The sequence below is a fragment of the Lagopus muta genome, chromosome 11, assembly GCF_023343835.1.
Source record: "Lagopus muta isolate bLagMut1 chromosome 11, bLagMut1 primary, whole genome shotgun sequence".
Taxonomy (NCBI): Eukaryota; Metazoa; Chordata; class Aves; order Galliformes; family Phasianidae; genus Lagopus; species Lagopus muta.
In genome coordinates this window covers 4,197,888-4,222,804 of record NC_064443.1, presented here as the reverse complement: position 1 = coordinate 4,222,804, position 24,917 = coordinate 4,197,888, and the positions used below count along the sequence as shown (strand labels likewise).

At 40.4% G+C, this 24,917-nt stretch overlaps 1 protein-coding gene and 1 long non-coding RNA gene across 4 annotated transcripts in view; one reads left to right on the top strand and one right to left on the bottom strand.

Moving 5' to 3' along the window:
- LOC125698935 (uncharacterized) overlaps positions 1-11,231 on the top strand; it is an 85,344-nt gene extending 74,113 nt beyond the window's left edge. For both annotated transcript variants that reach the window (XR_007379377.1, XR_007379376.1), the window contains exons 3-5: positions 1,183-1,288; positions 1,783-1,845; positions 4,380-11,231. This is a non-coding gene — a long non-coding RNA (uncharacterized LOC125698935). The remainder of the gene's footprint in view (positions 1-1,182; positions 1,289-1,782; positions 1,846-4,379) is intronic.
- Positions 1-24,917, bottom strand: part of SLC6A1 (solute carrier family 6 member 1) — a 57,975-nt gene that overhangs the window by 17,056 nt on the left and 16,002 nt on the right. The gene's annotated exons all lie outside the window — the stretch shown is intronic.

Here is a 24,917-nt window from a genome sequence, read left to right as displayed (position 1 = left end):
TATCCCAATATACCCACTGCATTGCACACAGCAGATATTTACTGCACGCTATGCTCAAAACACATCTGAGGAGCAGACATTACGACAGCTGGAAAAAACGCTGTTTGCGCACTCATAAATGAAGACCACTATGCTTAACCCTGATTCTTTGGTGACAGGAATAGGGTAATTTAATTGCTTTTTAGAAACGTTCTTCAACTCCATAGGGTCAAGCACATATCCCTGTTTCTGGAGAAGATGAGTCAGTGATGAGTTTTCTCTTTAACAGCCCAGAATTTTTGCACTGAAACTTTGCCATTTAATCATTCTGCATTAAAAAGCTAGAGGATAATTCCCATGAGCATAAAGTTCCTTTATGCATAGGAAGGTGCTACTATGGTTATGGTCATCAGCAAATATCTACCAACAACAGGGACTTGAAAAAGTTATGAACTGTGTGCACTTCTCTAAACACTTTAACGTGAGATCCTCCCAAATGGATTAAAAATAAATCAGATTAAGCAACAGAACTTCATATTGGATAATGATGTTGGGTTTCCTATGTAGTTATAATTAGTCACTAATATAATACAATGTTCTATTAAGTTTAATTTGTACATGCTTCAGTACAAGTCTGCAATAAGTATGCTTCAATTAGTTTAGTAATTCTTTCACCTGTCATTACTGCTACTATACAATTTTCAAAGTTTAAATAAAGGAAAATAAAGGAAGCAAATGTGCATTATGCAATAGACCTAAGATATTCCAATCAGTTCAGAAGTGTGTGTAACTCCTGTAGGCTTCCACAAAAAAAACCAAACAAAAACAAACAAACAAACAAAAAAAACCGTAAGAAAAAAACACAATGAGCTACTGTTTGTTGCATGTCTACTGTATGCCCATGTGTGAGAGATTTCTTTAGGCAGTCCCCCTTTCTTAGCTCCTTTTACCATTTGCCAGTCACCAGTCCTCAAAACAGACACTTCAACAAATGAAATACCTTCCTGCATGAAGCTCCATGTTATGGTAACGTTGGCAATGCTGGACAAAAGCTCCCACAAAGCTCAACGTTTATTTACAGATTTACGGAAAGGTACATCAAGATTATCAGTCATTCACTTCCAATAGTAAATTATGTCCAAAAAAAGAAATCACACAAAGATTTTTCCACTAAAAGTGTTTTTCTTCAACTTCCCATTTCAGATGGCTAAAATGCTTCTCAATCCTCCACAAACACAAGCACATACCTGGCAATTAAAAAGGACTTCAGTTGGAAGCTGAGGAACAATCACCTGTTACATTTGCTGGGGTGAGGATTGTGCTTATAAACTTTCTCCCTGTTCTACTTTAAGACTGATTGCAAAGGCAGAAAAGCACTATAAGTACTTTCCTGTCCTCTCAAGTCCTTCTGTGTATAGATATCTTTCCTTTCCTGCGGGCTTTCCTGTGTATAGACATCTCTCCCCTTTCCTGTGGGCTCAGTTTTCCATATTTTTCTGCAAGCTTATCTAATTTTGTATACCAAATGCCATTCCTGTTTACAGTCTATGTTATTCTTAACATCTACTAGTCAGGAAATACGTATCTCTTAAGGACAAATCATTAGAACTCCTAAAAGCAGAGGTGAAGCTCCCAAAATCCATATGTGATTTGAGAAAATCCATATGTGATGCGAGTTCTTAAAGTGTTTCTCAGCAATTTGTCCCCATCCTGTACAGTGCTCACCTACTGAGGGCAGGGTCCTCCAACCTTTAATCTCCAGCTTTCTCCACCAATCAACAAAGGCATTTATTTCTATTTTAGGGCTTGGGAAAACTTCCTTCTTGAGAGACATGGCTGGCACTGCATCTCTGTCATAGATAAAAGGTACCCATATCTGAGATGATGAAGTAGAAAAGGCCCCTATTTCAGAACTGCTACCCTGGGGGGAGGAAACATGAGATGCCAACCCACATCCATCCCCCAACTCCCTCGGATTAATCCATGCTCTTAAAGAGAATGACATCACTCGTACATAAAAAAGCGCTATGACCGATCAGAGCTCAGCTTCTCGAGGTTCTCAAAAATAGGACAGAACTAATCCAAGCAAATGTCAGAGCTGCCAGCACAGACTCTTTACCCGAGTTAGTTGCTGCAGGCTTCCCTTGTGCCCACAGAAGGCCCTCATGTCAGCAAGGTCCGTCTGACCTAAGCACGAGTTCTCCACGCTGATTACAGAGCCAGGGCACACAGCTGACGTACAGCTGCACGGCAAGTGTTTCCAGCTGGGTGAGCTGAAACCCATGCTTGCTAACCAAGTCTTAATCTCAGCTGCAGCATGTAGCAGACTGATGAAGCATTCAGAGCAGTAATTGCAGTTACTCTTACATCCCCTCAGAAAGTACCACAGAGTATGGTTCTCCCATGTTGTAATTCACCTAATCCTGAACTGCAGTCTTCAATGCAAAGCTGAAGTCCATGCTTACTGGCTTTATATTTGATTTCTGCTACACTCCAATCAGAAAAGAAAAAACTTCTGCTCATGAGAAGTTTGAGCAATTCTGGTAGCCATTCAGAAGCCCAGCAACCTTTGCATAAGGCAATACAGATCACTGTATAACGGACAAAACTGAGTTTCTGTTCTGAGGCTGGACTGAGATCACGTAGCAGTTTTGACCTTCTTACCCACGTTTGTTCCTAAGATTAAGGTGCAGCTTCCAGAGCACTAACAACTGTGCGGCTAGCCAGCACCACCTACTGATGAAGATGCAGAACTGAAAGCGTTTCTTTCTTGCCAAAGGAGGCTGTGAAAGTCATTAGGGTGTACCAGTACTTACATAAACTCATATACGTATATACTTATGTACTTATATAAGTCTCATACTAGATCTTTATTTATTTGGCACTTAATTTGGACTGAGCATCAGCTGAAGATTCCAGGTATTGGAGAAAGCTGTGCGTTGATGAGTGGAAAAAAAAACACCAACCAACCAACAAAAAACAAAACCACAAAAGAAAACTCAACAAAGAAGTGTGTATATATATAGTGTACATATATATACACACACACACATATATATATAAACCATATCTATGTTTGATAATAAGGAAGAAAATGTTGGAGGAAACTCATCCTTACACTGGCCCTGCTAAGAAATAATAAATTACAACAGAAGTAGCCCGTGGCCTCCAATTTCCCCTCACCACCCACTTTTATATACCGTAGTTTTTCACAAACTATGACTCGCATACAACAATCAGAACAAGAGTGGGTGATACAGCAACAAAGACACTTGGTACACAACCTCTGATTGATTAAGCATTCTCACATCATTGGGATTGAAATTTAAAATGAGTTTAAAGTGGAATGGAACAGAAAGATTCTTAAATAAGCTCTGTGGCTTGGCTTGGGCAGAAGGAAAGACAAATTGCAGCTGTCAGCCAGCAGATCAGGTAGGACACTTGCAATTCAGTGTTTCAGTTTGTGGGAAGAAGCTGGAGAGATCCCTTAAATAAGTCAGCCTTTGCTCCCACAGCACCTTTGGGCCAACGCTGAGTGTACTAGGAAGGGCATGGTAGCTTCCCACCACATTCCTCAATGCACAATAGAGCTTCCTTGACTTCAGTTACTAGGGTTGCTCAGCCAAGAGGAGAAAGCCCTCTAAAATAGGGATTTAGATACCGTGTGGTTGTCCCGCATCACCACCACATTAGAGAAGAATGAGTCAAGAGAGCCAAGCACACATAACAGCCAAGGTAATAAGCACAGCCAGGGAAACCAGAACAAAGAGAGTGCCACTTCATTAATAAAAGCATTTTTCTCTCTTCTGGCCTGCATAAAATTGGATTTGAAAAGTTTAGAACTGGTTGCATAAAATCAAAGTCTACAGCAATATTCCTATCATCTTTCACGAGTGATATCAAAAGGCAAAAGTGGAACAGGGCAGAAGCTGTGCAGCAGGAAACTGCCATTCCTACAGAACCTGTAACCTCTGCCTCATTCAAAGTGGAGCACCCCCTCCCCTCCAATGCATTGTGCTCCTCCTTCCCTGGAGCGCAGCAGCTCTGAGGGCTCCACGCAAGGCAAGACTAAAGCAGCTCCATACAATAAATTCTGAAGAAACACCGTTATATAAAGTGCCACATCACTTTCATAAAACTTTGAAGGTATTATTGCTCTGACCTTAATGGGACTCCAGTTGAGCCCACTGCTGCCAAGAGTTATTTTCACTTACATTTCTATTTGTATTGGGCAATCAAGTCAAGAGAACACCAATACTAAGTTTCATAGCAAAACAGTTCATGTCAGCAGTGTCCTGGAGTGTATGAAATGGGACTGAAATATAGAAAGTACTAAAAGACTACTCATGAAATGGTCTTCCATTTCACAAAGAAAACTCTGTTTTATTATTCTTTTACAGGAAGGACCCTGCTTGGAAGCACATAGATATTGCACACCAAGTGACAGCACACAAGCTGTTACACATATACATAGCAAAAACCCATATGCATTGAAGAATGCTCCTACTAACTTCTCCCTCTGGTACTTCAGATGTCACTCAAGAATCCGGCCCCCTGAACTGAGACTTTCACAACATGTTCATTTTGGTTCAGTACTTTGTGCAATGCTCACAGACTCAACAAGCCACCATTAGTTTTCTTATTGGAAAAGAATTTTCCTTTATGGGCAATTGTTGAATTACATGTAAACATGTAAATAAGAACAAACAAATAAGGAAACAAAACGGAGTATTTTCCTTTGGGCTCACCTCTTCCGAATTTGCTTGTAGTCCCTGCTGGTCATGAAGAGTTATCACAGTTCCTAGAAGTATTTTGTTGTGCTTGCTCTCCTATTTCATTTCTTAAGATGGTCATGTGGAATTTGGCACCACTGTGACAAAATCAGTCCTCAAATGCAACAGCTCGAGCATTTGATTTCCCAGCTGAGTGTTCCAGAGAGCTCTGGCAAACCACACTGAACAACTGGGAACTGAAGCTAAACTTGCTTTTCTGCTGTATGAAACAGCAACGACAGCAATAATGATCAGAAGCAACACAAATGTAGGTGGGAAAAGCAGAAAGCAATTTGATTTTCATCATGAAAATAGCACTAAATATAAGTGTCTGTTTTCATTTTGATCTTATCTAAAGTAATTGTACAGAGCTTAGACTCTGCGCAAATACCTATTTGAGAAAAAGCTTGGTGGCAGCAGGGCCTTATCTGAAAAAATACGGATAGATTTTAGGTAAATGCAATGGGCCCTTCTGTAATGCTTTTCTCTTGCTTAGCTTGGGGAAACTAAACATCACGTAATTTCATTGGAGTCCTCGTGTTTAATCAGTGAAGCACATTAGCGTTCTGAAGATAATACACCAACAACTAAAGGCTGGCATCTGGATGATGTGCTACGAGATATGGTTTAGTAGCTTAGTGGTAGTAATGGTGATAGGAGGTCAGACTAGATGATCTGCTAGGTCCTTTCCAACCTTGTGATTCCATGATTTCTAAATTTGGCCCAAAGCACAGAGTTGTATACAATTTCTAAACTAGATCGGTCACTGCTTGCTATTTTCAAGTTAAAAGCTTCCCTTTCCCCCCACCAGTCTACCATTCAACTTCAACATAATCTCTCCGATTAAAAACAAAACAAAAACAAACCCATAAAAGCAAACCAAACCAAAACCTGAATAAAACAAATATATAGAAGTAAGCGTGCTACAGATGAAAGCATCTATTAAATTGTGCAACAAGAGACTTTGTTTTAGCCACTGACAATAGTAGCTTTTGCAGAAATCTACGAGGGCTGCACTGAGAGCAATATCTCCTATTTTAATATGCTGGTCCACATCGGAGGTGGATGTTGGTAGTATGGCAGTAGAGGTTGAACCTTCTGCCAATATTCTGTTACATGCTTTTGCTGTGACAGATGGCAGCAGAGGAGCAGTCTGACAGAACAAAACCTGACATGGAAGTGTATATGAAGCAAAGGGGTGTAATTGAATTCCTCCATGTGGAAAAAATGGCACCCTCTGACATTCATTGACACTTTACTTCTGGAGCAATTTACACATCCTCTGAAGATCTGGCTGTATGAGTTGTATATAGACACCTTACACATCTCTTTAATCTTTTTTTCTTCACTCTTTATGCAGTGAATACATATGTATGTATTTGCTTTGCTGAGGCATTTTGGAAAGCTATGCATGCTTAAATACGAAATATGAATCCATGGAAGCTGATGTGTCCACAGATGGTCCAGCTGAGATGGAGTACACTCCATGCTACATGCTACACTACAAACACTTTATGACCATCAGTCTGTTTTCATTGAAAAAGTGGTCTTAAAATTTGGTTGGAGAGAGAGTTAAGTTATGAAACAAACGTCAAATAGAAGTACTGACTGTGTTTTAGGAGGCATATAAGCATGTCTTGTACTTCAGCCTTCCTCTTCCACCCCCAATCACTTCTGCTTCAAAACAGTAACCCAGAAGTGCTGCATGGGCTTCAGGTTGCGATGGTTTTAAAACAGTAACACAACTGCACTAAGTACTTTCCAATCACTGATTTAACACAAAAAATATGGTCATCCCAGTAACCTGAGGTAGGTCTGACCGAAAAAAAAAAAACAACTTCTGAAGATCAAAATGTGGCTCTGAAAAACTATTAGGAATGTAACTACAGCAGTATGTTCAAATAAAGTAATTTTACATTCAAACAAAGTAATTTTGCATGCTTTTAAAATGCAAAAGGATGGTCATGCTTGCATCTTGCAGTGGGATCTAAACAGGGAGAGGAAAGATGAAATGGCAGTAGATTCACTGCCCTGCAGTTTGTTGACAAATGTATTTACAAAGATTTGGCCCATACTGAAAAAACACACTGACATCTTGTCCCTCCATCTAAGATATGATGTGAAGACTCACCTACTTGCTCACATTTCTGTCCATCCTTAAAAGCAATATTTTTTTTACTCTTCCAAGATACTCAGCAAAGCCTGCATATGAAGAAAAGTAATTAAATAGCTTCCTAAAAATACTGTCCTACCTGCTCTTTGGTTGTGCAAGCACTTCTACAGCACTTACCCATCTCTCTCTGGACATTCAAGGTCACTCAAGGATGCAAACCAGTGGTCAGGCAATGCATGAATATCTTTTACTTAATCTTTGACTTGAAATCAGCCTCACCACCACCAAGAAGTAAAACCAGCAAGTTTTCTATTTCCTAAGCTTCCCAAGCACAAAGAGCTCAGTCGTTCAGAAACACCATCAGAACTGCTCACATTTCCATGGCATTGAGATTCCTGCTGAGACAATCTGTGTAATTCTGAGCCCAAACCACAAGTATTTACTCCCCAAGCGCAGCTTCAGTTCAGCACTGAGACGAGCTTCATCTTCAGAGTACAGAACTCTCCCAGTGTGAAATTCAACCTCAGTGTAATAGATATTAAGATCAAATTTGCATAAAGCGCTTATCTATCATACGGCATTGCTATCGGAGCATATAATGGAGAGATCCTTAAGCAGATACACATCCCTTAATCCTCCACAAAAATGCTTCATATTTCTTTCTGAAGGGAGAAACCAACAACAAATGCAGAATCATGAAAAGTACAGTGCATAGCAAAGCTGTTTTTGATGAGATGTTTGTCTTTGTGACAAACAACGAATTCTATTATTGTTATAACTAGAGCTAAGGAAACGAAAAAAGCCACAAATATCATAAGTGCAAAGGTATTCTGGCAATCCTGGGAGACAGCTTGCAGCCTGTTTAAAGGATAGCAGTATTTTCTTATAAATCCTGCAGTGATTTCGTAGGAATCTGTACAGTTTTCCTTTAAAACAGACAACAGATCCCGAAGGGAGATTCAGGAGTCATGAGGTTTTCCCACTCATTGTGAATTTATGCAGTTCTTTATGAGGCTCTTGTGCTGACTAGCATTACTCCCCAGTCAATCTCACAGCGATTTTAGAAAGGCTGTGGGAAGTTAAATATTATTTGGGCATATTATTGCTCAGTTGACAGTAGCTATAACTGCCCGTTACTCAGTGTTAACTTACCAAAGGCCAGTCTTTGAATAAAATTCTAGATTCACAAACAGAACCAGCTAGCCCTTACAATTTGGGATACATCTTTGTTTAGACATTTTTTTTGGTGCAATTTCTACCTTATAGAATGGTGCTTTCTCTGTTGTTTCCTTTACAGTTATGTCTTTAACACCATCTCTATTATTAAATCTCTATCATCTCTATTACTATATTAAAATAACAAACCACACATGCACTTCAAGCTTAAACACAGTTACACTTTCAATAAGATTTACTCTAGAGAAGCTGCCTAAATGAGAACAGCCTTATTTGGACTCATATACTGACTGTATTTCCACCTACCTGGCAGTTTACAGAACAGAGTAATAAGTTTACATATAAAAATGGTTTTGCTCATTATTCTTCACACCACTATCATTCCATAGCTGTATATAGCATTGGGAAGCATTTGCATTTTGCAGACACAAGGCCTTCCCTCTGATTCCACAGCAGTTTTCAGAGTTTCAGCACAAAACACAGCTGTTAGGGAAACATGGAGCAGTTCAAAAGAGACGCGATGGGTGACAGCCAGCACCTTGGTTTGTGCTGGGAAGACTGCTTTCGGTATTCCCTCACATACACTCAAGAAAAAAAATGGCACATGTCAGGTTCCTCTGGCTCACAGAAGCAAGCCAGCCTCAGTACTGCAGAGCAGTGGGTTTTCCGCCCTGCTCTGAGCTGGAAAGGTCAATCAGGATGCACATGTGCATACAGGAGCTGCCCACCACAGGACTGGCTCCCCTTACAGACCTCTTCCTCCTGCTCATCTCTTTTCCCTTTCCCACCCCCGGCCTTCAGTAGCGGTACAGCTACACTTGTCTAACAGTCTCTTATTATTTCCAGCACATACAAATGAGTGGTGAGAGATTATTCCCTACCTTGCAAAGGCGAATAAAGACACATAAAGACTCCATTTAAAATCATAGGCTGCCTCTTTGCAAAATAAAATCAAATCTCCGTGTAATTCAGTGGAGGTAATGTTTGTCACTTGGCTTTTACCACCATGGTAAATCACGGGTTATTTCTCATCCCAAACCAGAGAACATCCTGATCTGCTATAGACATGTTTGCTGGCAACTAACATTCCACTTCCAAATCTTCCTTATGATTTGTGATATAAATTAAGACTTCAATTCAGACAAATGACAAGAGCCAAAAAGACCACCACTACATTTAATTCTGAAGCAGTGTCCACAGAAAAATAGTGTGAAGTGGCTGCACCCCAGGCACAAGAAGGAATTTCAGACCCCAGCTAAGGTGTTTGTGCTATTTCCCCATTCACACTGCCACAGCCAATAGCTGAGGGTTACAAATCCCACAGAAAGTGGCAGCTCATCTATTTCACTGGCAGCTGCTCCATCCCCAGAGATACACGTATTTCCTTCAGTGAAAACACGATACAAAACACTCTGCTTTCCTTCTGTGTGAGCTGAACAAGACTCTTGAGATTTTGGTTTGTCTGCAGTCTGCAATGATATTCCATCTGTCAGCATGTAATATTTTTTCTTTTAAGCACTGTTGTTTTGTGCAAGACTCGCTAGAAACATATTGCTTTAGATGCCGGAATACATCAGAAAGAGCATCATTCATGTCAGGAGTTAACCGTATTTAACACAGGAGCTGTTGATCACCACCCTGTGAATATCTCCTGTTTTGTGTCAAAACTCATACTGCTGCACTGCTGTACAAGCAGCCTGCTGCTGAAAGGGCAATGCCATTGCGCACTGCATGTCCTGACCAAGTTTGCAAAGATGAATCTCACACTCCTTCATCCAAACACCCCGAATTTCACTTAGGACACAGCCTATAAAGTTTTTCATGTAGCTCCCAGTACAAACAGGCCAAATTTAGAGTTGATACCATCTTAAAACAGACAGTTATAATGAACATGCTGTTATTAATGCTTATAACTGAAAAAGAAATCTTCATTTTGACCCCTCCAAGTACCTACTAGAGGGTGACCCGGAGTTACAGAATTGGAAGCAAAGGGATACAGGAGAGTTGGCTGACATTCAAGCACCACTTCTTTCAAGATCAGTGCACCTCTGAGAGAAAGAGATCAGGCAAAAGTGGCAGGAGACCTGCGTGGGTAAGCAAGAAGCTCACTGAAAAACTCAAGAAAGTCTATGAGGAAGAGGGATTTGGCCACTTGGGAGGAATACAGGAATGCTGTCAGGGCTTGCAGGGATACAACAACGAAGGCTAGTGTCCATTTGGAGTTAAATGCAGCGAGGGAAGTCAAGGACAACAAGAAAGCCTCCTTTAAGCACATCAATAGCAAAAGGAAGACTAGGGAAAATGCGTATCTGCTGCTGAATGAGGTGGGTGCCCTGGTAACGAAGGACACCAAGAAGGCAGATACTGAATGCCTTCTTTGCTTCGGTCTTTCCTTCTAAGCCTGCCACTCAGGAATCCCAGATCCTGGAGACAAGAGAAACTGTGTGGGGAAAGGAAGGCTTCCCTTTGCTTGAGGAAGATCTGGCCCGTCTAGGCAAACTCAGTGCACAGAAATCTACGAGCAAAAGGTGGTGCAACCATGAATGCTGAGGAAGCTGGTGGTGTCCAGTACAGGCTCCAGTCTTTTTTTAACATCTCCATCAATGATCTGGATGAAAGATCCACGTATGATGGAGAATCATGAGAGAATGTACTCTCATCAAGTTTACTGATGATATGAAGTTGGAAGGAGTGGCTGACATTACAGAAGGCTGTGCTGCCATTCAGCAAGACCTGGACAGGCTGGAGAGTTGGCAGGAAGGAAATTCATAAGATTCAACGAAAGCAAGTGAAGAGTCCTTCACCTAGGGAGAAATAACTGCAGGCATCAATACAGGTTATGGGCTGAGCAGCCAGAGAGGAGCTCTGCAGAAGACCTGGTTGTTCTAGTAGAAAACAAGTTGATTCACAAGTCAGCAACATGCCTCTGTGGCCAAGAAGGCCAGTGGTATCCTTAGGTGTATTAAAAAGAGTGGGGCCAGCAGGTCAAGGGGAGGTGATCCTCTCTACTCTGCCCTGATAAGGCCAGATCTGTAGTACTGTGTCCAGTTCCAGGCTCCTCAGTTCAAGAAAGACAAGAAACTACTAGAGAGAGTCCAGCAGAGGGCTGGAAAGACAGTGAGGGGCCTGGAGTATCCATAAAGGGGATAAGGAGAGGGGAGGAAAGGCTGAGAGATCTGAGTAGGGGAAGGTGTAGGAAGTGAGATCTTAGTGCTTAGGAGTCTTTATTATCCTGAGAGATAACAAAAAGTTTCATTTTTGTTTCACTTGGAAGCCAAAAGGACAAAAAAAAAAAAAAAAAAAAAAGAAAATAAATCATAAATTACAAAAGCTGTTGCTTAATAGAATGTCAGGCTTTGTGCAATGAAAAAATCATGTTTTTGTCCTGGATGCCTCCTCCTCTGGTTTGTGCTCTTCTTCAGCCACCTCCAGTTTCTAAATTTTGGGTTATCTGGGATTGTGTTAAATCTGAAAACACTGCCTAAAAGTGTCATGGACAAGTTCTTCACAGGATGACATCTTGGCACATCTGAGATCAGATTTTCTCTGTGTCAGTGAGCAAGTCACTTTGGATGACATCCAAAGAGATAACTTGTCTAAAACTTTGAGAGCCACCTAGGAGACAGGATCCACGAAGCTCCATGCATCAGGTTCGGGGGTAGAAATACATTCTGACTAACAGAGGTAACAGTTTGCATTTTTAGCTTCCTAGATGCCATCTTTATGCAAGGCAAGCTTCCTGTAATTTGCATCACTTTAATGCAATTCATATTTTTTCCCCCACAACACTCAGAAAAACTCTTAGCCAATTTTAGCAGCCACACACAACATTGGAATGAACTTCCCCAAGCCTGGTGAAGAGGAGGCAGCTATGGCAGATGTTGTATTTCCAATTTCCAAGCCTATTGACTGACAATAGCAGCTGCCAACAGTGCTAATTCCAAATGATTCTATTTTGAGTGCTGCCTCTAGATTTTAGATCATAGCTTATTTTAAATAGCCCTATTTTCAGCCTAAATAAAAGGCTTTACAGTTGATACATTTGATTTGATGCAGTTATACTGCAAACCATTAAAAAAATAATAATAAAAAAAAGACTGCAGGCGCACGCACACATTAATGCGGTTAAGCTTCTTTCAGGAAAAACTAAAGGAAATATCCTTTTTGGAGGATAAGGAAGGAGTGGGAAGAGAGAAAGAAAAGAAAAGAAAGCCCTGAGTTTGAGGTTAGCTTTTTCAGATGCTGCTCCAAGCAAAAGCCACTTTTTCTTTCTGTTCTATTTTCTTTGATCCTCAAACTTCAATCCAAACCTGTAATTTTAAATGGGATTTCATTCTGAACTTAAAGCTATTGAATTAAAAACAAGAATTTCTCCACCCTCCTCTCCTGCCAAATCATGAATTTGCAATATTGAGGTGCCCAACAAATCTATAAAACTTTCTGGGTTGAAGTGATAAGGACAATCAGGAAGTTCACTCAATGTAGGAGATAAATAGAACATTTTGCTTTCTTTTCACTTATATCATAAAGAAAGAAAAAGAAAGAAGCTTAAGGTATATTTAGCAATTTTGAAAATGAAAACCTGTTGTTGTTATCTGATGGCTCAATAGCACTGTAATACCAACAGGGCAAAGTTTCACTCCTGGCCCAAGTCATTTTAAGTCTATTCTGGAACAGCTGAGACAGATTCTGCTGTAAAAAATTTGCACCACTCTGAACAAAACACGAATGCATTTTGTGTAACTTGCAGCTACATCCCTAAGTCCTAGTTCCTTTAATGACAGTAGAACAGCATCTCAGGGTCAGCTTTCCGTAACTAAATAACCTTGAGAGATACAAACCTTTCTTTATCTCCATACATTCATGGTAGCAAGTCTCCTACAGTATTGTAACGGGATCATAATTACACTTGGCAAGGCACTAAGCCTGAAGGTCTGGGTGCATCCCCTACTCATACACATTCCCTGTGCATCTAGTTGGCACTTCAGCTGCAGACTCTAGGATGAGACAACTTGGGATCCCTCGGTCTATGGCAGGCATACCTGTATGGTGTGGCATCTCACATGGAGGGCAGTGCACCCAGGCATTCCTTTCTTCTGAATACAGTGATGACTCTAGTCAGTCTTTAGAACAGAATTAATTTGAAGAGGTTTCCAGTAATGAAAAATGTGCATTATAACCCAATCACTGTAACCTAGGTTTAACCATCTCTAGCTTTCTAGATGATAAGAAACTTCCAGGTTCTGCTGCTTTGGTCATCAGAAATAAACTTGCGTACCTCCTGTCTGCATCTCTTCTTGTTTTCTACAGCAGAATTTGGGACCATTGAGAATGGCTGGCTCTCACACAGTCATTTTTAAATATACAGCCAAATCCCCACTTTACTAACCTCAGTATAAGCACAAGCTGTTTCCTACCTTATGAAAGGATTTTAAAAAGATTTAAAAACCATCACAAAATGCTTATTTACAGTAAGTCTATCAAAACATATCCAAGCACCAACACCCACATTACTTATAACTGAAAGCTGACTGTTGCTTTCTATCATTAATTAAAGCTTGCTACTGTCGTCAAACAGAAAGACATCATCTGGTGAATACCCACTTTTCAAGGACAGAACAGGACAATTCAGATGCAGAGACTAATGCTGCAACCTGACAGCTATAGTCCATATCTGGGACATTTTTCCCCTCAAAGTCAATAATGCAGAACTAGTGCTTGCCAGCTTGGCTTGAATGACCCATCAGTGCCACACTGGCGCAGTACTTAACTGGGATAATTAAGCAGATCAGAAGTTCAGACCAACAAGAAGCAAATTGTACACAAGTACGCCATCTGGATAAGTTAAGGGATAAGTTTCTTCTTTGCAAAGACCAGGCGAATGAGCTGATTTATAAGACATTGGAGGTGACTGAGAAACCTTGTCAGTAAGTCAAGCCTTGCCAAAGAGAATCTGTTAAGTCTTCCGGTTTCAACCCACTGTCCACTTATGCTGTAAAAGGAAAGCTGTTCATGCAAAGGCAGAAATTCATTTAGTATCAGTAAGTACAATACATGATTTGCCTTGACATTGAAGAGTCTAACAAAATTTTTCAGTATAAAGTCCAAACTAGAGTGTCAGAAGGCAAACACCCTGCTCATGGTGGCAAAGGAGAGGGCTATCACTTGTATTTTCACCAGTTCTTTTAATAATAAGCCACCTGAAGTATTATTCATGCAGATACCATTTTGCTTGTTTTTGCCTGCAGGTTAAGTTAAGCTTGACCTTTCCTAAAGGTAACAGGAAAAAGTTCAAAAAGAAAGAAAAATGTTCACATATCAGGTAATTCACATGTGGCTTATTCTGTTCTCAAAATGGATGAGGCTGGGACCCTGCACCAATACGCAAGATTGCCAGATTTATTTATTTCTGCCTGACCTGAACAATAGCACATCAAGAAACATCTGTTCAGACCCACACCTTTGTGTTTGAACACTTCTACTGATACCACTTCAATCCCATCTGACAGTCTAGGAAAAATAAACATCAGTTATATGTATTTAATTATACCAGACAAAAACTTATTTCCTTGCAGCAAATAATTCAGTGTGATTTTTTCCTTTAGGAAATTGCTTTCTTCCCACTCCTTCCTCAGACTTTTACAGCCATACCATTACAAGGTTTGCAGCACTTGAGAAGGGTGTATGAATCTAATTTGCTAATTCAATCATCATTTGCAAACTAATGACTGTAAGCATGTATAAAAACTACATTAAGATATCCAGAACACAAGTTATGTCGATGAATACTTTCTCAGAGGAAATAAAATCACCTTTCAACTCAAGAAAAACAAAACCTGTGCATAGAATTTAGTCCTTTTCTGGACAATAGCTCTGTTATTAACATAATTAACAGCAAATCACACATAGCTCAAACTTCCTAGCTGGATTGCTCCAAGAACTCCAGCTATAGCCATAACATTGGTTAAGTCAGCAATTAGCTGCCTCACCTTACTACCCCTTACTACAGGAGTAGCAGTAAGCCACCAACTCCTCAATCAGTGAAGTCCATTTCAGCTTCTCTCAAAAATTAAGATTTTTCTAATTATCTGAAATTACTCAACCCAGGTGAAAGAGTATACGTGGGTGGGATTGGGAGGGAGAAGAACCAAACCATACAAGCAAAAAAACAACTCCCAAACCAAAAAACTAAACATGAAAACCAACAGTGTAATGTGAGCCACTACCAGCAGCAGCCGTGGAGTACTTGATTCTGCGCTCTAACACCAATTCTCACCTGGCCTATAATTAGTACTTAAGCATACAAACTCTGAAAACCATCAAGAATTCAGTTCTACGTGGGACCCTAAAGCACATCTGGAAATGGAAGTCTTCAACACCTGTACAGCGTGCCTGTCATCAGCTCTGCTCTGAGCTGGCAGAGGGGGCCCTCACTGGAAGAGGCTGTGCATGTACACACTGCGGAACACAGTTCTGGCATTCTGCATTAATGAATGACCCCTATATTCAGTGCATCCAAATTAGAATATCGTGCCAGAATTTCCTCAAATGGTGATCTGAAAGAAGTGTCCTTAGGCAATCACAGATGCATAATACTGTCTCTTAATTTATTTGGGAAAATAGACTGAAAATTGCGATAGTTACATTTTCCTGCCAACCAAGTACTTTCAGCTGCTTATAGATAATAGATGAGCAATGTTATTTATCAGCAGGCTTCCAGACTCCTGAAGTTATTTTGGCTGGATCCCTTCCTCTGGTGCCATACACTAGTATATGTTCTATTCCACACTCCTTTTCAAAGATTTCACTTAATCCTTCTGTAGCAGCTCCTCAGGATCGATGCATTCCACTTCACTTACAACCTCAGCACTCCCCAGACACTATTTCAAAGTAGAAGCAGATTTCTAGGTAAAATGTGCAATAGATCTTAGAAGACCATGTTTTTCCTCACTTGATCAACCTATGGAAATACTGGTCCTGCACAATAACTCAGAGTACTTTTATCAAGACCAATTTCTTATTAGAACATTGAAGTTTTGAACATTAAAAAGCAATATATGATCATTTGCTTATTTTATAGCTACATGAAAAAAAGATAAGATGGCCACAATCATCCAAAATAATCAAGGAATCACAGAATCATGGCGAGGTTGAAAGGGATCTCCAGAGACCAATGCAGTCCAACCTCCTTGCACAGGCAGGATCACCCAGAGCTGCCTGCCAAAGCCAACAGGAACTGATCAACCTGGAATTGGCTCTAGCAGTCAAAACGTACATTTTCTAAAACCTGAGGATCAGATGTTTGAGTGCCTAGAAACGTTTCACAGTGCAATCTCTTCGTATATAGAGGTCAGCCAGCGTGGAAAGGAGTAACACTCAAGTCTTCAGAGGTCACTAATTCTACTGACTATGAACTCCAGAGAAACAAGCTTATAAAACACCCGTCTTTTTCCTCTCACAAAATGAGAGCACAATTTGCAGTACTCAAAATTGTTGTCTCAACAATTCCCATTTATTTGAATAAACACCAAGTAGTAATTGGGTATCCAGAATTTTGCATAGCTCCTAAAGTATGATGCCTGACATCTGTGGGGTGGGCTTACCTTGGCTGGGCATCTACCTCACAAACCCAATACTCTCTCTCAAAGGATTTCCCTCCTCGCATGCAGGGTTTGATCACAAGAAGGGCAGGTAGGAGTAACCCAAAATCCAAACTAGCTTTCCAAAGAACAGACTTGGAAGAACATTGAATGACAAAACTAGCTCATCCCAGCTCTGGGTACAGGCTTAAAATGCTAAATGGAACACCCTGGCTTTTGTTTCAACTATTAAGATCATCACTTCTGCTTCAGAGTAGACTGGAGCCAGGATGGCACCATTTCAGATTATTTCATTATGTTTATGCACAGATGAGAGAAATTCAGGGTGCTAGTGGTAATTCCATGCATCACGTAATTTAGCACAAACTACAGAACGTGTTTACATTACACAATGCAGTCCAGCACCAAGACAGTTAAAATGGCTCTGAAAAAGCTATCTCACTGCTGGATGCAGCCCATTCAAGTAAGCTCATCAGCTAACCCACTGTAGCATGTCTAGTACCCAAGCTCATTTGCTGAGTTAGCTTTATTTGCTCAACTACATTGGCAATTTCAATGTCATTTGCTGTATGCAGCTTCTGTTGCCCTCAATTAGTCTTTGCCAGTTTGTCATCTTGGTGTTACTGTTTAGCATACTTCAGCAACACAAGTGGCACACTGCTGAACAAGAGTACAGTGCACTACATAAATACGCTCATGCAAAAGAAAACGAAACTTCCTAACCTGTGCTCTTCAAATGAAGAGACGCCATATGATCTTTGATCAGTGAGATCTGGCATCGTGCCTTACAGCACTTTGTGCCCACTTCACATGCCTTCTCTGTGTTCACCCCCTCATTTTTGCTTTTCCATTTTCACTAGCTCCAGCCCTCCAGAGAAATGACTGCTGAAGTAGTGAGGGAGAAAGAGGGAAGGAAAGGAAGGTTTTTCTCTGGCAAAAGGGCTATGAAGCCAAACAGCTGGAGCCTCTCCTCTGAAGAAAGGCTCTCCAACCTCAGCTTATGATTCTATGAAAACCAAAGCTGACAATTCCTACTATAGCCCCAGAGGCTATGATTATATCATGTTTTTATTTACTTATTTAAAATTTCTTAAGTCCATCTTGTACTCTCTCCTACCTCAAATACTTGACATTTCTCTGAGTTACTTCCCCCCCCCCCAAATACTGTGCCTTTCCAAGCTGTCTTAAGAGGATATGTGTTTGAGATAGCGAGAGACAAAAATATGAAGAACATTTTTCTTCCTTCTGTCCCTTATGTCATATAGGCATGACATGTTATTTGATACAAGATTATGTTATTACTGAACCAACACAGAGGACCAAAAATGTACAGTAATTATTACAGAATATCATTAATATCCATTTAGCAAGATATAAATTCTAGGGGATACAAATAAATAAATCCTATCCTTAATCTCTAAGCAGACCAGAATGCTATTTGTTGTAATATATAGTTTTGGCTTTTTTTTTTTCTCTACTACATAAGCCTGAATAGTATAGGATAGATTTTCTTCCACTTCAGCTAATGGTTCTTGTCACTCCATAGACCACTGTCTCCAAAAATTTTCCCATCGCATCCACTGTAGTTAGTCTTACCTACCTGACTGAAAAGATTTACCAAGGCCCAAAAGTAGCAACACTTTGTTGATATCTGATGGAGAGCAGATAGTCATGACAAAGAAACTTGGTTCCCCTATTGAATCTGAAAATTAATCCAGCAATGCTGAAAAGCTAAGTAAGTATTCTGCTAAGAATGGCTTTGTGTTTATCCAACAATTACATTAACTCTATGTCTTAAATGGATATACTACTGTAATTATACACATACAAAACACTACTTAAAAGTCTGCCTCACTATTTCAGATTATTTCCTTTTAAAAGCAACAAGTATTATGTTCAGATGAGGAGAAGTGAGGAAGAAGGCAAAATGCCTCTAAACCCCAGATATCCTAAATATCCCTCATAAAGTAGCACTTTCAGATCCCACTAAGCTGAGAGCAACTTAATTCCTGCAATTGCAATTCCAGCCACTGCCAGTCATTCTCCCAGGAAAGCATTAAAAGTTAAGACTTAATTAGCATCCCTGATTAAATAGCAATTCATATAGCCATTATATCTTCCATCTAGGGAGTGCAGTTCTGCGAAGAAGCAACAGAAGGAGGTTAGAAACAGAACAAAAACAGGTCCCTTCCACAAAATAGCTCAACTCCTCGCGCAACCCAAACTCAACACTACCCATTTTCTTCAAACTTTACCACAGCAAACATTCGTGATTTATGATGGAAAGCCTACTGCCAGACACACCTTGAACACACACCTTTGTGCAAAGGTTCCATCGACAAGCCCATTACAGGGGCTTAAGGAAATCATGTAATTGTAATGACATAAGGCAGCTAAAGGGGCAGCACCAACACTAAGCCCCAACAGACACATCTAGCAGCTGCAGCTCACCAGCCTGCACTACTGGGAGAAGGGACTGGGGTGAAAGAGAAAAATGCACATCAATAATTAGAGTTTAAACAACAAGCATTTTAGAGCCTTGCTTCAGCTTGTATTTTTCCACTTAATCTTTTCCTATTGTGATGGGTTTATAGAGGTATGAATTGCCCTTGGGACAGCTGAGTTTGCAGAACTTCACACCTGCTGTCCTTTGGGAATCCTGAAATGATATAGAAAAAGCGAGTGAGGGCAACACTGAGGCCATATATATACTACGTTTGGAGAGGACAATCATGGCAACAGAGTTCACTACATGTTGTAGTAGGAAAGAGCTTGTGTTTTGTGGCATAGGAAATCCCTCAGCTTCTGAATTTCCAGCTCCTCCATGTTCTCATTCTGCTACTGGTTCTGTTCAAAAAGCTACTAGCCTGTCTCTGCTTCTGGCTGGATTTGGGGCAATCTCCATATGAAGAGGAGCAGTGTCGGAACGCACACAGGAGATAAGACGTAAGAAACAGCAGCCCATCTCCTGACTGCACACTGGCTGTGTTCTCTCTGACTTAAAGGACCATCTCAGCCCTTTCTGAAGCCTGAGAATACACTCGCTTTCAGCTGCCATGTCAAGAGGGAATAACTTACAAGTAGTGAGGAGACATCACCACCAAAAGAGGACTGCAGAAGGGGAACAACAGTCATTTAGGTGTTCACGTTCAATAACAACGAAAGAATGAGATTTTAAAAGCATTGGAAGCATACGCACACCAGGGTTAGCAGGATGGTTCTTCTACTGTAGTAGTAGTAGAAGTTCTCAGAAGTTCTCAAATCCGGCAGACAAATGATCTTTGGCTTTCAAAGACATGTCAAACTTCAAGAGAGTATTTATGAAGGGGTTCCAGGCTACTGTACTAGCAACCCTAGGGAATCACATTGTCAATTTGGAAGTGTCTCAGAGAGTAGAGAACTACATTGCATCGTTATGTCTTCACTCATTCAAAACAGAAACCTTAGATAAGTGAAATGAGTCTGTGATGAGGATGAACACACTATCATATGACAAGATTCCAGGAATTTATCCAGACAGCCCAAACAACAATAGACAGGATATATTAAAAGAATGAGTCTCCCTATTTACTGTCTGAAATAACATTTGGATGGCGTTTCTTGCCTGCATGCTTCTCCACGATTTTCCAAGTTCTGTTCCTCTGGCCTTCAGAAAGGCAGAGGGTCAAAGTAGTATATAAAAAATCTGAATGAATATTAAGATTTCTTGCCTTCTGGTAAAAGAAACAAATAAACCACATTCTTCAGTACATTTTCGGGAAAGGATCTGTCCATTACAACGTAGCCCAACAGTCCATCCATTATGCACTATGTTTAGTCCTCTGCTTCTTACAGCATTTCTTGTTCCTGCCTCTTAACTCATTTAAGCCTCTTTTCTTTAGAGAGATCTTAGATGCATTCCTCTAGAACTGACTTAAAAATAAAATCAAGATCCAAAATATTTCTTTCTTCATGATGCTCAGAAGCTTCTTTGTTGTTTCTTTTAGCTTAGACAACATCACAGGTTCTACCCGAGAAAGTAAGTAAACAAGATTTTTCAAAGAAACCCTTAACAGACCCAAAGAACTCAAAGCTATAAAATATAGGGTACCATTGGGCGTGCAAATTAATCTACAGATGAGTCCAAAGTAGTTTCAGTTATTTGCAGTGTAATACATGGCTGCTCAGTTGAAGAAATAAACTTGGACCAACAAGCAGTACTAATTACCTATATCCTCCTGTAACCAACACTTGTCCTTTTCAGACTATTTATCTAAATTGCTTGGCAGCTCAGCTGTCTCTCTCTCTTCTCCTGAGGAATAAAATCACATGCAGTATGGCATGCAGAAACAATTTATATGCCAGGCAAATTATTTCTGCAGCAGTGTTCCTCATAATGTGCTTATAGCTGCATCCCATCAAAAAGGCAAGTGGCATAATTTGTGACTGTTACAGAAGCCTTCCTTGGCACTTTTTGAGAAATATATCCAGAATCATGGCAATGTTTCAGCTTTGGTAATTGCTTTCTGTGCATCCGTAGTTCTTTTCTAACAGTTGACGAGTTCTACCTTAGATGTGATTGGTGACATCTCCAGATTTCAGGAAGCTGTTAAATCAGAGAACAAACTTCAGAATGAGAAAAATAATTACAAGCCTTATTCCCCTTACTTCTCACATCTTTGCCCTACAGGTATTTTTGCACTGTTGTTAAGCTCCTAGAATCCCATTACAGCGATAGCTGGACTCAGTAGAAACCCCAGAAGTATCTCTCTGAGAACATTTCTCTCTTTGACGTGCTGATCAGGAACTCAGAAAGAATACCTTTGGTACATTACAGCTCAGTTCCCTCAGCCTACACCGGAAACACGGTAGCGGTTGGCTACCTGCCATTTATAAGTTTCTAAAAAGTAGCTAAAAAGACAGACCCACAGTGACACAGATAATAGCAACAAACATTGTCTGGTGACAATCAGATCCAAATGCAATTTTCCCCAAATACACAACTTGTAACAAATTATGCATCATTTCCCACCGCAGCGTTTTCATGAGGTGTGATTTCCTATTGAAGAGCAAAATTAAAACAAAAAAATTGATCTGAAAAAGCTACGAAGGCAACAGCTCCATCAAAATAAAATTAAAAATTATCTGACACACATGAGAACTGTTACAAAAAGACCACTAAGTGACATAAACAGCTTTCTATCCTTGGGACTCTGGGTCCACTACCCACAAACAACTTGGAATGGAGCGCAGCATGCTATTAGAAGGACTTCTTTAAACAACGAAAAACAAAACCTGCATCATCATGAGGCGCTGTCTTCATTGCATGCCAATAAAATGCCCTTGCTCAGCTTATCAACTTTCAGAAAAGCCCCAGACATGACATTAGTAGCAGCAACTGCAAGCTGAGACCTGAATAGCTCATCACTTGCTCAAGCCTGCAGGCTGAGAACTTGTCATAGTGTCAGGTATTGAAAGGCTGGCAATTTGCTGCAAACTTGAATGCTTGATGCACAATAGCCATCGAGTTATTTTTTCTTATTTTCAGCAAACAATTTTCTAGGCCATTTAGTTGGAAATGTCACCATTCAAACATGAAGCAAATAACACTGCTCTAAGAGACCATCGCTTCTCTTTCAATCAAACATAGATGGTAGTGATGGCAAATAAAACACTTTTTACATCACGTCATAAAATGTGTTAGATTTGCTTTAAACCAGTGAGATTTAATCACAAATTGGAAATTAATTAATACTGAAGCAGTTTAGCACAGCTGGGTCAGGGTCTTTCAAGGCAAAGCTGCTCTGGCCTGTAGGATTGAGGTTCAGGAGGTGTTGTCATCCCTGCTCTGTGTCCCTTAACAGAGGTTATAGATATGGATGTTTCTCAGCCTAATTTCCTTTTTGTTCTTGTCTGTTTGAACAAAGCAAACAAATAGCCGTGTATTTAAGCAAGACCTTGCTGCTAAAAAGCCAAGCATGGTCGCTTTGGGGAATGCAGAGTTAACCTGGGAAGAGTAAGCATTCAAAAACACTGAGAACTGTCCTAAAACCAATACCGACCTATATAATATAATAGGTTTTGTTTACTGAGGCATGAATGTAAGTTCTGATTTAAGTGAATAGGCTCAGTGCCAAAGCTATCAATGGAATTATATCTGCTTATGCTGCTGGGAAGTTCTGCTCTTTGCACAGCAATCAGTGAGTTGTAAAATGAGGACTTAATGTTACTTGCTTGGACTCATTTCAAAAGCAATTGCTGCACCTGTTCGTACCAATGCACACACACAACAGTTCCCTTTATTTTTTCCAGTAACCAGCACAATAAAACCTGGATTTAAATGATAAAGCTTTGATTTACATTCCTAATTATTTCTTTATTCTTTAATAATCACTTGCTTCCCAAAAGGCATCTTTTTCCTAGAGTGAAATACAAAAAAAACCCAAACAAACCAAAAATGAAGATCTGTTTCTGCTTCTTAGACAATAGCTGATTCCTTGCATCTTCCCTCCAGAAAAATAGAAATGCTTCTGGGTTGCACAGTACTGAATGTGAGCAACACATCCAAACTGCTCTGAAGCAGTATGTTCCAGGAGATAACCAGGAAGCAAGGTCTCCCAGAGAATAATGCATAGTAGTTACACTCAAACTGTCCCAAGAGGGTGCATAATTAAAATAAGAGAGGCAGAACAAACCAGATTTCCTCATGGGCAAAATTAGTTCTTATCTGCATAGCACAGATACAGTGTCCTTTCCTTCTTCAATTTAGCTCTAAACTAACCTAAGTCAGTGGTAATGGACATGATCTAAATACACTTTCAAACTGTGCAAACTGAAGGTTTAGTTCTATTAAGTGGAGACTATTCTCAGCACCCACTGATGCTGAGATCACATCACATTACTGTGAAGAAAAAGAACAGTTTTAGAAAGCCTAACCAAAGTGACACAAAGTTGTCACGGTAAGGAGAGAAATACTCATCTCTGTAAGGTTACAAAAAATTGCTTTCAATGATCAAATTGGAAGCAGCAGAGAAAGTGAACAACCCATGTGACATACATAGAATTCCTTGATTTGTTCTTGATTTCTAAAAGCCATTTAAATGCAGATATAACCAGTACTCTCAGTGCATACACACGGACCACACTGCCTCCACAAGTCCTTTCCAATCTGTTTTATTTGATTGTGTTCCATGAGGTCCCGTGTTTCCTGGCACAGCACTGAAGGCGACACACTGCTTGGACATACTGGGGGAAGAGGGAAGAAATGTGAGACCCAAGGACTGCAGTTTCTCTTGCTTGATCCTTCAGGTGTCCTTGCAGTGTTTCTAAGTAATTTTAACAGGTTTAGATTTAGTCAAGCAAGACCTACTTGCACCATCATCAGGCTTCTCTGCCCTGATGCCTTCTTTGTGTTTGTACTGCTTCATTGATGCTTCAAAGGAACTGGTGGAAACAGGAAATCTGCCAAAATTGTGTTCATTAAGACAGCTGCTGCAGATAACATTTTTCACTAAGGAAACAGCAATACATTCTCTCTCTCCCACTTTCTTGTAGTGCTAATAAACTAAATATAGTTTTCCAGTCAGTGCAAATGTTTGTTTGAGCATCTCCAACCAGTAGCAAAGAAGCTACATTAGAATCATAGAATCACTCAGGTTGGGAAAGATGAAGATGACTTGAAGATCATTGAGTCCAACCACAACCTAAGCACATTACCCTAACTAACAACCCTCCACTAAATCGTGGCCCTGAGCACCACATCCAAATGGGTTTTAAACACACCCAGGGATGACGACTCAATCACCTCTCCGGGGAGCATTCCAGTGCCCTTCTGTTTACAAGGGTGGACAGTGATAGCACAACGGGAAATGGTTTTAAACTGAGACAGGGGAAGTTTAGGTGAGATATCAGGAGGAAGTTTTTCACACAGAGGCGGTGAGGCATTGGAACAGGTTGCCAAGGGGGCTGTGGATGCCCCATCCCTGGAGGCATTCAAGGCCAGGCTGGATGTGGCTCTGGGCAGCCTGGTCTGCTGGTCGGTGACCCTGCACATAGCAGGGGGTTGGAATTACATGATCATTGTGGTCCTTTTCAACCCAGGCCATTCTATGATTCTGTAAAGTATTGCCTGATATCCAACCTAAACCTCCCCTGGGACAACTTGAGGCCATTTCCCCTCATCCTGTCACCAGTGAGAAGAGACCAACCCTGCTCTGCTGTAAGCACCTTTCAGGTATTGGAAGAGAGCAGTATAGTCTCCCCTCAGCCTCCTCTTCCCCTGTTAATACGTCTGCATCT